This window comes from Camelina sativa, chromosome 18 (genome assembly GCF_000633955.1).
Source record: "Camelina sativa cultivar DH55 chromosome 18, Cs, whole genome shotgun sequence".
NCBI classification, from domain to species: domain Eukaryota; kingdom Viridiplantae; phylum Streptophyta; class Magnoliopsida; order Brassicales; family Brassicaceae; genus Camelina; species Camelina sativa.
The window spans coordinates 5,745,184-5,760,698 of NC_025702.1; positions in this window are offsets into that span (position 1 = coordinate 5,745,184).

The window sequence follows — 15,515 nt, forward strand, 5'->3', positions numbered from 1 at the left end:
TATGCGGCCAGTAGAAGTGATCCTGCATAAACAATCAAGATGCGAAAGCTCCTAAGGATGGGGTAATCGACTCATAAGTGCTCCTGATCAAATTGGGGTGTCTTACATGCATCAAGCAAATATTCCCTAGACAATGAATCTCGAAACCTTGTTAAAACACGCTCGTGATAGAAACAATCAACCTTAATCACTCCCCTACCCAACTCTCATTGGAGAAACATGACTAAGAAGGCATTAAAATCCGATTCATTATTGTCAATAAACTCCTTACACATCTAATCTCTTAGGCTAAGTGAGTAAATCTCTTGTATTGATTGATTCAAGCATTTCAACAACATCTCTCGATGGCAAAACACCTTAGATCTAATCTCAACCTCTCGGTCTGAAAATAGCATTAAGAACATCAATCTAGACAGTAATTTTTATGAAATAAACATTCAAGCTAAGACATCCTAATCGATCAAGAACACATACTAGCCTATCCCATCCTTAGAAACCTTGGATTCACTACTCCGATTTCATGGTGAAAAGCATAAAACACACAAACAATTGAAAGTTGCATTGAATTGAAAATAAGATAAAAGTGATAGAGTACATAATCGAAACTGAAAAGAGTAGCAAAAGAAATAAAATTGAATCCTAACAAAGCAAGAAAATGTGTAAATCGCTCTCCCCCTCTCTCTCTATCTCAGAAGCTCTCGCTCTCTAGTTTTTGAGTGTCTGCGGCGTCCTAGGTCGAGAAAAAGACAGGGGGTTTATATATGGAAACTCCTTTGACCTAGCTGCTCAGTATTGCCTGAAGGTCTGGTCGAGGCTGTCTACGAGGTTCGAGTGGAGTAGATCCTCGAGTAGGGCTTCGGGTTGTTCTTCCTGCGCTCAGATCCTCTTTGATCGGGTTGATGTTCAGACTATTCTTCTCGCACGGCCACTCCTTTGGGTACATGTTTGGGTTTTACCTCATTCTTCCCCTTTTTTGGGCTCCAAAGCACATGTTTTCATCCAAAATGCACAAATGCAACAATGCAGCATCCTAAATGGTCTAAATGCAAATTTCCAAGGTTAAGGACCTAAAAATGTTAAGGTTAGGGTATATATAATGCAAAACATAGATGAAAAATGGTGTCTAAAACATGTAAATTAGAGAGTTATCAGTAAGATTTTAGCAATTCATGAAGACCAATATAGCCACCACATGTACTCATTTATTGATTGATACTTTCACCCATATATTCGGTTTTAGATCCACATGTATTGAAACTTCACAAACCAATAATGATACATACATTTTTTCTAGTTTAAATATTTATAGTAATTTAAACATTCATTGTTTTCTTACTCTCCGTATTTTTTTCAATATCTTTAATGTCAAATTGTCATTGTTTTCATGGAGTATGAAAACAATGAAAATTATTTGAACCTTTTAAAAATTTCATTATTTATAGTATTATAAAATTTTAAAAATTTAAAAATTATGATATATATATATATATATATATATATTTTAATTATAATAGTTTGAAACTAAGTTTTTATTTGCTCAAATAAAACATCAATGAAACTGAATAAAACTTTCAAATTTGAATGCTTGATAAGTCAACCTTTCATGCTCATTTATAATTATAAGCACATTAATCTTATTTATAATGTACATATTTTTCTTATTTCTATAAATTAAAATTTTACTTTTTCTAAAAGATCTTAATAATATAAAAAATATTATATTTTTCAAAATATCAAATAATGAAGTGTCAAATTTCCAATAGTTGTTTAAAATCCTATGTGGACGCCTTTGAAACTTATACCTCCTACTAAAATAAAGAACCCAAAATCAATTGTATATGTAATATAAATTGTTGGAAATTTTGTAATTGTTTAAATTCTCTAAAATAAAGAACTTGAATAAACCGAATAAAACTTTTAAATGTGGATGCATGATAAATCAAGATTCCTGCTCATTTTTAAAATTTTGTAAAAGCTAAAAACTTTTAAAAGTTTATATATTTATAATATTTTAAACTTTTTGAAAATTTAAAAATTACAATATTTAGAAACGTTTTAAGTGTTTATTTGCTCAAATAAAACATCAGATTAAACATAATGAAACTTTTAAATTTGGACGCTTGATAAATCAAGCTTTCCTGTTTATTCGTAGTTTGAAGCATATTAGTCTTATTTATAATGGTTCTGAACCAATTTCTAAAATTTTTTTACCCAATGTGGGACGTTGAACATATGTCTTTTATTTTTATAGAATTAACTTTTTCCCTTTTCTCAAAAAACTTAATAATATAGAAAACTACTATATTTTCAAAAGGTTAATAAGTGAGATGATCAATACCTATTGGGTTTTTTTTAAATCATATGTGGACAACTTAGGTAAAAATGTTAATTAGTGAAAAGGCTAACCCCTATTGGTTGTTTTAAATCCTATGTGGATAGCTTAAGAAGCTTATAGCTTCTACTTTTATTTAGTATAGATTTAAAGTTTATATATATATATATATATATAGATCATAATTCTCAAAAAAATTCATCTTAAAGTAGTTCTTTACATGGCATATCCCGTTCCTTCTCGTCTTGTCTCGTCATGACCATTTCACACTGCCAAAAATTATGTCCTATAACCGTTCTCTTTGGAATAATTACTTTTAGACAATATTTATTAAAAATACGTTTAGGTAAAAAATTCTCAAAAAATTTCAGAATGTTAACAAAGATATACAAAATTATTAAAATACCAGTCTAGAAGTAATTCTTTATTGTCATATTTCTTTTTTAATATGAATTTGTTAATTGCAAAATTTATAAGATTCATTTTAAGAATTTGTATATTATATATTTAAATGTTTAAACTATCCATATCTATTATAAAATATATGGTTAAATAATATCTACTTAATGTTTGCTAGTCAAAAGAAAAATCTTTGATTCCTTAATATTTCTAATTAATTGTGCTTAAATATAATTTTTTGAGCACAATGTGGTAGTCTTGACTAAATTCTCTTTTTCTTTTGTCAATCAAATATGCCATTTAATATATATATATATATTTGATTTTTTGGCAACATGAATGGACATTAACTTTTTCTTTATCAATTAAATTTAATGTAATTTATCTGAACTTGTATATTAGTTATGTGGACAAGGTTTGACAAGTTGAGGAGTACAAACTTGTATATTAGTTTAAAGTACTTGTCCATTTTTCAAATATGTTATCTACGGGGGGTTTTGTGAATCATGTAGTTATGACATGATTAATAGTGGATAAGTGAAAATTTTAGACAAGTGTAAAATTGATCTATCGAGTAAATATTGTCTTTGTAAAATAACTTGTCCATCGTAATATTAATAGTGGACAACCTGGTGTGTTTAATTGGTCCACCAAATTAATAACTTTGGCGGTGGCAACAATGAATGACATGGGGGAAGAAAACAGAGGTGGAAAGAGATGTTGCAAACATTAGACAATTTTTTTTTTTTTGTGAATTTAGAGAGATGTAGAGATAATTAATGCAAGAAGAAAGAGATGAGAAAACAAATGAGAGAAGTTTTGTTAGAGATGTGGAGACAATTAATGGGAGAAGAAAGACATGAGAAAGTTGAAAAGACAAACTAACGGAAAGAGAGATTGAATATGTTTTAGAGAAATCTCTCCTTCTCTTTCGCTTTCAATTACTTCTTCTGCCTCTTCTTAAGTTTTTATTTCCCATGCACATTAAATAGTCGGGAAAACAAAGTGACTCGGTGCAATCAAAGTCTTGATGTACTTTTTCTCACAATTTCAATCATTTTTTAACGATAATTACATCAGTATATCTATCGTAATCTTTTGTATATATCTAAATCTACACTTAGAATCTTTAATAGCAAATACAATAAATATAAAATCTAATATATTTTCACAAAAATGAAATATAATATAATATAATATTAGTTGAAAATTAACCATACTTCATTACTTTATAAACCAAACCTGAATTGATGATTGAATCGGTTCAATTGCAAATCGAATATCAGTTTTTAGGTTCACCGTCAGAATCTATAGAATATAAGATACCTAAAACACCAGTAAAATAGAGAAATCCGGTAAAATTGATTGAACCAACAACCCTCCAAAACTCTGTATTTATTTGTGAAAGATTTCCACCATTATCTTTTTGATTTTGTTTTTTGTTGATTTGTTCTACAAATGATAAACAATGTTTTAAACTTTGAATAAAGATGATGATTTAGTATAATTCAATCAATTACTTTATCGAACCACAAGCTTGCAATAACTTAACACACTAATAATGCACAAAGCTGCTTAATCTAACCTTAAACAAAGAGATGATTTTTGTAACAAACTTTACTAAGCAAATCAAACAAATTGTAAAAAGTTCAAACAAACAACAAAGCTAGAAATAAACGATTCACTCAAAAATAACTAAAGGCGAACCTATGGGTCAAGGTAATTGATTTGGAGTGAAATAAGAGATGGATTATGGAGTTTCAAACAACTTCAACCAAGCAATGTTCCCTAAGCAATAGAACATGCATCGGTCGATCCGGTGTTGGCGTTGGTCGATGCAGGTGAGACTTGCCTCGGTTGATGCAGACTTGCATCGGTCGATGTAACCGCCAGTTTGTGTTGGTCGATGCATGGGTTGGTGTCGGTCGATGCAGTTGTCCTGGTTTGTTTGTTGATTGTTGTTTGTTGGTTAGAGTTATCTCAATTGCTTTTATCAATATCCCAGTAGATGAGAGTATTACCTCACTGAGTGTTTATAAAATACTTATGCATCTCATATGTGTTGTGGTGCAGGTAAAAGTAAAGTGCGATCGTGGAATCCAGGCGATGTAGAGGAGGATGTTCTAGTGGCTCGTTGATGTGGTTTGACTTCTGTTAGGTTGTTAGAGTTGAGTCATTAGAACATTGCTAGGTTGCTGGTCTGATATCTTATGATTCTGTTGGTTGGTTTATTACTGCTATTGAATTTTTGGTTTATTATTTATTGGTAATTGGTTTAATGGTATCTGTTGGTTATTTTCAGTTGTTTGGTTTGATTGTGGTTAGGAGGCTAGTGGGTATGACACCACTAGTTGAAAAGTATTATTATATTTAAAAAATGGGTTAAGACGTTTCAGTTTAGTATCAGAGCTATTATGGTTCTAGGTTCGGTTTCACTAGGTTTCTGTTGTTGGCGTTTAGGGTTTGCATGCCTTTGATTGATTGTGTGAGTTAGTCAATTGTGTGTGGCACGAAGTCCTAGAACATCTTCTTCGAGCCTACAGTGTGATTCCACGGTAAGTTATGTTTTGTGTATGGTTTGGATTTGCTTGCTTAGCTCTGTGTTCATGGTAATGCATATGGCTAGAGAGGGTTCTGTTCCTGGTCGTAGTCGTGGACGCGGACGTGGTCGTGGTAGGGGTAGAACTGCTCTCAAATGCATTGCATGCTCCTCAAGACTCTTGGAGTAAACCAGGATATCGTCGATGAAATTGATGACAGACACGTCCAGAAACTCCTGAAACACGTTGTTCATCAATCTCATAAATGCTGTTGGCGCGTTAGTCAACCTAAACGGCATCACCACGAACTCATAATGCCCATACCTCGTCCTGAATGCAGTCTTCTTCACATCTGTCTCATCTATCTTGGAGAACCAAGTAGCACCTCTCAGCTGATCCAACAACTCACCGACCCTGGGAAGAGGGTACTTGTTCTTCACAATGACTCGGTTCAAACCTTGATAATCAATACACAAGCAGAAAATTTTGAAACGACCCGACCTGTTTTTTTTATAATAAATAATAATACTAGTAATAATAATAATAATCTAAACTAGTGGTCCCATACCCACTAGCCTCCTAACCACAAACACACAATAGCGGACAACAAAAACCAATACCATTAAACCAATTAATATCCAATACCAATATTCAATATTAATTCATAACAATTTAACCAATAATCCAACAACATGAATCAAAGAACCAGTAACCTAAACCACATTTTAATGTCTCAACTCTAGCAATCTACAGAAGCCAGACAACAACCAATCGAGTCACTAGAACATCCTCATCCTCATTGCCTTGATTACACGATTACATTTTGCCTTTACTTGCACCACAAACACAAATTGAGATGCATGAGTATTTTATAAACACTCAGTGAGGCAGTCCTCCTATCTACTAGGCTATACACACAAGAAATAGAGACATCTCTAACCATCATACAACCATCAATAACCAAACAATAACAAACCACGACTCTGCATCGATCGACGCCAACCCATGCATCGACTAACACCAACTAGGGTTTCATCGACCGACACAAGATTGCATCGAGCGATGCAAGATTCACTTGCATCAACCGACACGCACACTGCATCGACCGACGCATGCTCGACATTGCATGAAATCCCTAATTGCATCAACCGACGCCTCCACATGGTATCAACCGATGCTCCTAGGTCAATCCGCGCCGTCCTCGCATTGCATCGACCGACGCACAAAGTGCATCGACCGACGCACATGCCGAGCACCGTTTTTCCCCGAAGCTTCTCACCAGATCTCTGTCCCTAAACCACCAAGAAACAATAAACAATGCCACAAAAAGCTTCCCAAAGCCTCTTGCCACGCTTAGAAACAAGCAGATCAAAGAAATCTCCAGCTTAGATAAGCCATGGTCATTCACTCACTTTTGCCAAGAAGATTATGAACCTTAAACAGGAAGATCTACGCTCCTAGGAAGCTCCTACAACGATCCCAACTACAGATCTCTACAGGAACAACCCCAAAACACCAAGAATTCTCAAGAACACTCAAACTCTTCCTCCTCTCTTTCTCATTCTCCAGAAAACGGCAAACTCAGCCAAACCTTCGAGTTTATGCTTATATAAACAGTTCCAAGGTTTTCCTAACCCCAAAACGCAACGTTTAACTTAAAACCATCCGCAAAAATCAACCTTTCATCGACAGATAAACATAGTGCATCGACCGATGCATTCCCTAAACCGTGATTGCGGTTCATGGATGTTACAACTTCCGTCCTTCTTCTTAACGAATAACATCGGCGCTCTGCACGGTGACACACTAGGATGAATGAATTCCTCGTTCAACAGATCCTCCAACAGCTTCTTCAGCTCTACCATCTCTAATGGAGCCATCATGTAAGGAGCCTTGGATAACGGTGTTGTCCATGGTTCCAGCTTAATCATGAAGGATCAGACCGAGAAGGTGGTAACCCCTGCAACGACTGAAACACATCCTCAACCTCCTCAACAACCTGAATACCACTAATTGTAGACTGCCCCACTAACTCCACCATCGATATAGTATCCAGATAAGCATCTCATCCCTTCTCGATCATCTTCCTAGCCTGCATGGCCGAGATCATAAGACTCCCCTAAGTTGGTATTACTCCGTCAAAAACCAACTTCCCTCCTGGACGCTCAAACTCCACTATATACAGATGACAATCAAGATGAACCATATGAAGATTCAACCTATCCATCACCAAGATATCATCATACAACTCTATTAGGCTGATAAGAAAACCCGCTGGCCACGATTCTCCTGCGATCTGAATATCAACTCCTCTTGTCCATCCAATGATTCTCAGAAACTTGCCTTCCGCAACTCTGGCAACTCCCGCTCGCTCCCCGATATCTCCTCTGATATTAGCGCCCTCTGCGCACTCTGGAGTAATGAAGATATGGGTAGCTCCAGAATCGAACATAACAAGGAACCTAAACCCGCTCACCAACAAAGTCCCTACACAAACCTCATGTGCTAAGAACCTAACACTTTATCATAGCCAAAACATCGGGGTCTGAACCTACTAAAATTCAGAAAGTCTGGATACCAAAAATTATACATGTGATCACCCCGACACTGGTTCCACCTGTCTCTATAGTAGTTTACACTCGTGGTGCCTACTTAGTCTATGCCACCTGCTGCACTCCCGGCTGCACTACATGTTGCGCTGCTGCCACTGCCATCTGCTGTAACTTGGGTCATTTGGGCTTGATGTGCCTAGGTTTTCTACAATGTTAGCTACCCTACGTTCCATGCTGCCACACCCGTAGCACCTTGCACCACTCGGCCTATATGTAGCCTACCACTTCCTCTTGGTTCCCTGCGCAGGATTGCCGCCTTTGCCAGAACCTCCATGATGCTGAGCCTTCCTAGGCTGACCTGATGGTCTAACCATCACTGACTGTGCTTGGATGTCCTCCTCAATCTCTGCCGCAGTCTCAACCAGCTCTGTACGCATAGCATAGCTCTGCCATCACAATGGACCCTCAAAACCTCACACATGGCCCTAATAAACCTCCTAATCTGAGCCTCCTCGGACTCCATCGCCCAACTCCCATACATCAGAAGTTGACTGAACTCCACACCTAGCTCCGACACTGATCGAGTCCCCTGAGATAACTGTAAGAACTGCACCTCCAACTGGTCTAATGCCTCTCTAGGAAAATACTTTCGGTTGAACTCCTCCACGAATTCAGCTCAAGTCATCTCCCTCTAACCCTCCTGGAAGCTACGGATGTCCACCTTAAGTGAGCATCACCAATCAGGTTGTGGACCCCTATGTCAGCCCAAAACTCCTGAGGACACCTGAGAGACTGTAAGTAAAGTTCCACTCTAGCCCTCCACCCATTTGCAGCGGTAGTATCCAAAAACCGGTCAGTACCGATGTTAACCATCTCTCTCAACATACTGACATAACAAGAATGAGCTCCTACATCCACAGCCACTGGCTGCTGCACCTCCACCACCAACACTGACTTTCTCAGCGTCTACGGTCCTATCGGTACCCCCACCGGCCACACTCATGGACCCCTCCTGGAAGCCCTGCGACTAACCGACGCCCATTACTGCCATACTCTGGTCCACGACATCACTAACCGTTGAGCCTCTACCCCTACCACGGCTATGTCCGCGTCCACATCGACGACCACCTAACCATCTGCACTACCATGAACAAAAGGCTAAGCAAGCAATCTCAACAGAAGACAAAACAAAACACACCATGGAATCACACTGTATGCTTGAAGAGGATTCTCTAGGATTTCTTGTCACACACAATTGACTAACTTACATAATCAATCATAGGATGCAAATCCTCAACATCATTGACAGAAACCTAGTGAACACAAACCTAGAACCGTAAGGGCTCTGATACCAACCTAAAACGACATGGCCCGTTTGTTAATAATAATTAATTAACTAGGGGTCAAATACCCACTAGCTACCTAACCACAACCAAACCAAACAGCGGAAAATAACCAACATATACAATAATCTATAACCAATAACCAATATTTAATAAACCAATAACAGTAATAATTCAATAAGTCATAAAGCATAAAATCAGCAACCTAGCAGTTTTCCAGTGACTCAACTCTAGCAACCTAATAGAAGCCAGAAAACATATCAACGAGCCACTATAACATCCTCCTCTTCATCGCCTTGATTCTACGATCACACTTTTCCTATACCTGCAGCACAACACATATGAGATGCGTGATTATTTTATAAACACTCAGTGAGGCAATCCTCTCATCTACTAGGCTATACACACAAACAATTGAGATATCTCTAACCATCAAAAAACAATCAATAACCAAACAACAAACCATGATAACTCCATCGACCGACACCAACCCATGCATCGGCCGACACCGACTGGGTTGCATCAACCGATGCAAGGTTCACCTACATCAACAGACACCAGCACAACATTGCTTGACGCATGCTCAACATTGCACGAAATCCCTAATTGCATCTAACGATGCCTCCAAATGGCATCGACCGATGCTCCTAGGTCAAATCACGCCGTCCTCGCATTGCATCGACCAAAACACAAAGTGCATTGATCAACGCACATGCCGAGCATCTACTTCCCCGAAGCTCCTCGCCGGATCTCTGTTCCTAAATCATCAAAACACGATCCAAATCCACAAAAAGGCTTCCCAAAGCCTCACGTGACACATAAACACTCTAACAAGCCAAGGAATCAACCACATAACGCATAAACAAGAAAGGTCAGAGAATCTCAAGCTTAGATAAGTCCTGGTCATGCACTCACCCTTGCCAAAGAAGATTTTGACTCTAAAATTTAGTGTTAGGGTATATATTTTATGAGGTAAGGTTTAGTATTTAAGATATAGTAATTAGATTTTAGTATTAAAATTTTAATTCAATTTTGTGGTAATTTTGGAAATAATGTATTTTAGTGGTACTTTTGGAAAAAAATAAAGTGTGGTATTTTTGGAAAGAAAACCTATTTTACTGGTATTTATGATAATTACACTTCAGGTTTACCAACTACAAAATTCATTATTAGTGTAAGTCATGTATCAAGCTAACGGCTAATAGAATCGAAGTGAGTACAAAGACCCAACAAAGAAAGGGAAAGAGGAAAGTTTATATGTGTGTATATAATGTGTTCTTACTACATACATGAGTCTCTGTGTGGGAGGCAAAATTGTAAATATTTCATATAATACACAATATATAGCATAATGAGTCCACTCGACTCCATATTCGTCTGCTTTCGGCTTTAATACCACTTGTAACGTCCCGACCGCCAACCTCTTAATGGGCCCTATGTCCAATTCTAGTCCATGAGTGTAACATCTGCGAACCGGAAACTGCAATTTTGGTCTGAGTGTCGATCGACACCATGGGTGTGTCGATCGACACCATCTTTTTCGGTTTCGACCGGTTTGATTTAATTGTTGTTTGGTTCGGTTTGGTTCAATATGAAATCCCTAAATCGTCATATTTAAGGGTGGGTCGACGAAAAGGATTAAAAAAGTTCTCTTTTGTCGCCGCTTAAGTGTTTGAGAGAGAGAAAAGGAGATTTATGAGTGTTCTTGTGTTTTGGAGAGATTGTGGTGGTTTCTGGGGAGATCTATTGCTGGGATTGCATCAAAAGATTGCTAGGAGTGTGGTACAGCTGTGTTTGAGTCAGATTCTCCTGCAAAAGAGGTGAGTGCATGACCATGGCTTATCTAAGCTTGAGAAATCTATGTTTCTTTGTGATTTTGAGTTGTTTGATTGATTCCTTGTTTGCTTGTGGTTGTTTTGGTGTTTCTACGTCCTTTTATGGCTTATGGATGAGTTTGAGATGAATGGGAGTCTTTGGGAAGCGGGGATTTGCGAGAGAGCGTTGAGGAAGACGATGCTCGGCATCAATGTCGATCGACACCTTCGGTGTGTCGGTCGACACTTGTGCGAGGATGGCTCGAGAATCTTTGGGAGTGTCGATCGACACCATGTGGAGGTGTCGGTCGACACAACTAGGGTTTTCGGGAGGTGTCGAGCAGGTGTTGGTCGACACCAGGTTGTTAGTGTCGATCGACACTGGTATGGTGTCGGTCGACACCAACCTTTGTTGGTCGACAATTGCTTGTTTCCGAGTTTGATTGTTACTGTTGATGATTGCTTGACATTAGATTCTCAAATGCTTGTGTGTATAGCCCAGTAGATGGGAGGATTGCCTCACTGTGTATTTTTAATAATACTCATGTATCTCAATATGTGTTTGTGGTGCAGGTAAAGGCAAAGTGTGATCGTGGAATCAGGGCGATGAGGAGGAGGATGTTCTAGAGGCTTGATTGATTGTGGTCTAGCCATTGTTAGGTTGCTAGAATTGAGCTGATAGAACATTGGAGGATGTTGAAACTTGGTTATTTCTTTGTTAGTTTTGGAGTATTGTTTTGTTGTCGTTGGATTGTTAATATTGGAATTTTTATTGGTTTATTGGAATTGTTTGGGTTATCCGCTGTTGTTGATTGTTGCTAGGTTGTTAGTGGGTATGTGACCACTAGTAAATTAAAAAAAAACAAAAAACAAAAAAGGGAAGGGTTGTTTCATTTTGGTATCAGAGCCCTTACGGTTCTAGGACTAGGGTTCACTGTGCTTTTATTGTTGATGTTTGGGATTTCATGCTAGAGTTGATTATGTGATTTAGTCAATTGTGTTTGGCATGAGGTCCTAGAAAATCCCCTTCGAGTCTACTTCGTGATTCCACGTTGAGTTGTGATATTGTGTAATTAGATTTATTGTTGCTTAGCCTTCTGTTCTTGGTGATACAGATGGTTAGAGGTGCGGATGATGTTGGTCGCGGGCGTGGTCGAGGTCATGGTCGTGGTCGTGGTCGTGGTCATGGTCGGGGGCGAGGTCAGGTTCCCGAGGCCAATGTGAGTGTGACCCAGAGTATGGCCAGTGAGGAGATAGCGGAGTCGCAGGTTCATCTTAGTATGTCTGGAGACCAGGTTGGTTTGGGTAACGGCGGGGCGAATGGGCCCGGTGCCGGTCACGGTGATGCCCCAGGTGTGAGGGCTGCAGAGCAGGGTGCTCCAGGCAGGGAGGATGTCTTGTTGGGCTTGCTAACTCAGGTTTTGGCGCGGCTTCCAAAAGCAATGCCGCCAGTGGTTGGTGAGCAGGTTCCGGTAGTGCCGCCAGTGGTTGGTTGGCAGGTTCCAGTAGTACCGCCAGCTGTTGGTGGGCAGGTCCCAGCGGTGCTGCCTGTGGCGGGTTTGCAGCCGGGGGCCGAGGTAGTGGACGCTCATTACGTGCANGAGGATGTTGAAACTTGGTTATTTCTTTGTTAGTTTTGGAGTATTGTTTTGTTGTCGTTGGATTGTTAATATTGGAATTTTTATTGGTTTATTGGAATTGTTTGGGTTATCCGCTGTTGTTGATTGTTGCTAGGTTGTTAGTGGGTATGTGACCACTAGTAAATTAAAAAAAAACAAAAAACAAAAAAGGGAAGGGTTGTTTCATTTTGGTATCAGAGCCCTTACGGTTCTAGGACTAGGGTTCACTGTGCTTTTATTGTTGATGTTTGGGATTTCATGCTAGAGTTGATTATGTGATTTAGTCAATTGTGTTTGGCATGAGGTCCTAGAAAATCCCCTTCGAGTCTACTTCGTGATTCCACGTTGAGTTGTGATATTGTGTAATTAGATTTATTGTTGCTTAGCCTTCTGTTCTTGGTGATACAGATGGTTAGAGGTGCGGATGATGTTGGTCGCGGGCGTGGTCGAGGTCATGGTCGTGGTCGTGGTCGTGGTCATGGTCGGGGGCGAGGTCAGGTTCCCGAGGCCAATGTGAGTGTGACCCAGAGTATGGCCAGTGAGGAGATAGCGGAGTCGCAGGTTCATCTTAGTATGTCTGGAGACCAGGTTGGTTTGGGTAACGGCGGGGCGAATGGGCCCGGTGCCGGTCACGGTGATGCCCCAGGTGTGAGGGCTGCAGAGCAGGGTGCTCCAGGCAGGGAGGATGTCTTGTTGGGCTTGCTAACTCAGGTTTTGGCGCGGCTTCCAAAAGCAATGCCGCCAGTGGTTGGTGAGCAGGTTCCGGTAGTGCCGCCAGTGGTTGGTTGGCAGGTTCCAGTAGTACCGCCAGCTGTTGGTGGGCAGGTCCCAGCGGTGCTGCCTGTGGCGGGTTTGCAGCCGGGGGCCGAGGTAGTGGACGCTCATTACGTGCAGATGATGGTGCAGCTGCAGCAAGTGGGAGCGAGATCTTTCTAGAGAGGTACGGAGGGAGCGGATGGAGGATCTTTTCCGTTCACTTCGGTGTCCCGACCAGTTTAGGGTGGACTTGGCAGTGCATTACTTGTTAGGTGATGCACGTGTGTGGTGGAGGTCAGTGATAGCACATAGGGTGCAGCGGGATATGTCTTGGGAGGATTTTTTGAGGGAGTTTAACTCCAAGTATTTTCCTCAGGAGGCTCTTGACCGCATGGAGGCACAGTTCTTGGGGTTGACTCAGGGTGACCGTACAGTGCGGGAGCTGGATGTGGGGTATGCAGGTCGGTCTTGGGAGCCAGAGTCGGCTCAGGTACGGAGGTTTATGTTGGCTATGCGGGATGATCTGAGGACTCGGTGCAGAGTGCGGAGCTATGCTACGAGAGCGGAGCTGGTGGAGGTTGCAGCTGGGATAGAGGACGACTTGAGGTCACAGGTGGTTGTGGTCAGTCCTTCAATGCAGCCACAGCGGTCCCAGCCGTATTCTGTTCCTAGCAAGGGCGGCAAGCCTGCGCAGGGGCAAAAGCAGAAGTTTGAGGATATGCAGAGATCGAGGCACAGTGCTCCGAGATGCTTTGGGTGTGGTAGCAGAAACCACAAGGTGACCAACTGTCCGCAGAGAGGTGAGCAGCGGGCAGTGACGGAGCAGCGGACGGTGATGGAGCCGCGGACAAATACTCAGGTGTGTTACTACTGCAGGGAGACAGGGCATATCAAGCCTCGTTATCCCAAGTTGCAGCAGATGGCAGTAGCAGCGGTGCAGGCTGGGGATCAGCCAGGAGTGCCACAGGGTGTGCAGCCGGTGGGTTGGATCGAGCTGACATCACGGGTGTACTCGACTGTCGAGACCGGTAGCACTAGCGCGGGAGCGATCACATGTATAACTTTTGAGATTCAAACTTGGTCAATTCATTAGTTTAGTTTATGCTTGTTGTTTTGCTTGTGATTGAATGTTAGGTTCTCAACACATGAGGTTTGTATAAGGACCTTGTTGGTGGGCGGGTTTATGTCCCACGTTTTGTTTGACTCTGGAGCAACTCATTGCTTCATTACGCCGGAGTGCGCGGAGAGCACTTGTATCAGCGGAGATCCCGGTGAGAGCACGGGTGTTGTCAGGGTTGCAGGAGGGAAGTTCCTAAGAGTCTTCGGTCGTGCGAGAGATGTGGAAATTCTGAATTGCAGGAGAGTCGAGACCGGCAGATTTGATCATCAGTCCAGTAGAGTTGTATGATGTGATTTTGGGTATGGATTGGTTGCATCGTCATAGGGTGCATTTGGACTGTTATAGGGGCAGAGTTGTCTTTGAGCGCCCTGAAGGGAATTTGGTTTTCGAGGGAGTGAGACCGACTTCGGGGAGTCTCGTGATCTCGTCTATGCAGGTCGGGAGGATGATCGAGAAGGGGCGTGAAGCCTATTTGGTTACAATCTCGATGCCGGAGTCTGTGGGGCAGTCTTCTGTCAGTGGTATTCGGGTGGTGGAAGAGTTTGAGGATGTGTTCCAGTCGTTGCAGGGGTTACCACTATCTCGGTCTGATCCCTTCACGATAGAGTTGGAACCGGGGACAACGCCGTTGTCTAAGGCGCCCTACAGGATGGCTCCAGCAGAGATGGCGGAGCTAAAGAAGCAATTGGAGGATTTATTGAGTAAAGGCTTTATCCGTCCTAGTTGTTCACCGTGGGGAGCACCGGTGTTGTTCGTTAAGAAGAAGGACAAGAGTTTTCGGTTGTGTATCGACTACCGGGGTTTGAAGTAGAAGGAGATTCATGTGCGTTTTAATTTCTGAGTATGTACCCCATTGACAACATATGTTATCCCCTGAAGCAACATATGTTACATGCATATTAGGAAAGGGTCTAACTAAACTTTTTTTTTGCGAGAAAGACTGTGGAACTGCTATGTTTTTAGCTTGTGTTAAGTTTCAAAAATAAAAATAAAGTGTGCTTTTTTAACACACACACACATATATATATATATATATATAT